Source organism: Tupaia chinensis, unplaced genomic scaffold (assembly GCF_000334495.1).
Source record: "Tupaia chinensis unplaced genomic scaffold, TupChi_1.0 Scaffold145304_1, whole genome shotgun sequence".
NCBI classification, from domain to species: Eukaryota; Metazoa; Chordata; class Mammalia; order Scandentia; family Tupaiidae; genus Tupaia; species Tupaia belangeri.
In genome coordinates, this window is record NW_006205165.1 from 655110 (window position 1) to 656614 (window position 1505).

Consider the following 1505-nt stretch of genomic DNA (forward strand, 5'->3'; position numbering starts at 1 on the left):
GGAAACAATACCCCATACACAAATTTTATCATGTAGAAATAAGACATTCTGTGTTCTTTTCCAGCAGTTATTCTTTTTGTCATAAAGACAATCTCCTCCAAATAATCTTCCTATAATGTACAAAATTTAACTTTGTGTCGGAAAGCTCTAAAAGCATCACAGCAGCTTTTATTTTTGCCTAAAATCTTGATTTATAACTAAATCACTCCCACATACTCACATATGAAAGTCTTTCCATATACACCGTTAACACGAAGCTAGAAACTGTCCGTCCCTGTTAGTGTGAACAGGTATTCGGCAGATTACAGAAATAAAACAGCACAGTTGGAAACGAAAATGCATTCGTGTTTTGTAGCTGAAGAGACTGAAGAATGTCATTCAGATTTCTCGGCTCCTTCTTCCACATCTTTCAAGTCGAGTACTTTCAAAGAACCTTTGCCTTTTGTTTCCTTTTTAATTAGCTCATCAGTTTCTCTGAAGCAGCCTGGGTCAATGAGGCACACAATTTCTAACTGTTGGCTGTAGTCTTCACTCTCTGTAACCTTGATCGGTGGCTTGAGTTTTTTCTTTCGGCTTCTTTCCTTCATTCACTGGAAGAATGAACCGAAGTCTCATGTGAGCACGTTCTATCTTCATTTTCTCCTTTAACTGTTTTATCACTTCCAAAGCCTGCTGTTTTGTACTCTTGTTGGTTTTGACTGAATAGTGAATGTCCTTCATGGCTCTTTCAGTAAGGATAACAGTGTATGGTCTCTTTGTTTCCGGGTTCACACACTTCTCTGCTACAATAGTTGCAATGTCCCTAAACATCTGCTCCAGCTGTGTGTGTCTTTCTTTATCTGATACTTGAACCTCTCCTTTAGTCAAAAATCTGTTCACAGTTTGATGGTCTGTTCCAAATGCACCGACCAGATCTTCCTTCTTTGCAACCTGACCTTCGGAAACATTTACAAACACGGAGTGGTCTGCAGGACTTCATCAAGGTCTTTCTCCACGCCACTCCGCCAGCAGACGACCTTGTTTTTGTAGCAGGCAATTTCGAAGCGCTTGCCACCTGCTTCATCCGTACAACAGCCACATTGGTTAGGCGAATCTGCTGGCCCCATTGGGGCACGTGAGTTTTAAGCCACAGGGCCCAGGACTCCAACCGCAGTCAGCTACATGAGAGTCCAGCCATCAGGTGGTCCCTTGAAAAGCTTTGTAAAGTTGGTTTCTGCCAATCGGTATTCTAACTAGGCCCACAGATTGCATTAGTTTATTCTCTTCTATAACACAATAGCACACTGCCCTCACCCGCGGCTACTTTCCCAGGCCAGTATTTTCTTGCGAAGCTTTCCAGACCACTCCTTCCCACTCTCAGTCCACTCTGCTTTCGAAGAGACTTTGGTTAAGTCCCAAATCTCGATTGCTTGATGCAGTCTCCTATAAGAATACTCAGAAGCGTCTTCTTAAACAACAAACCTATTCTTAGTGGTGGAGCCGCTCTCACTAGCTGTGTCTCCATG

The 1505-nt window shown here is 42.7% G+C and overlaps 1 pseudogene; it reads right to left on the reverse strand.

Moving 5' to 3' along the window:
• Positions 1-374: 374 nt before the first annotated feature.
• The window catches only part of LOC102494074 (ribosome maturation protein SBDS pseudogene), a 6506-nt pseudogene continuing 5375 nt past the window's right edge, over positions 375-1505 (reverse strand).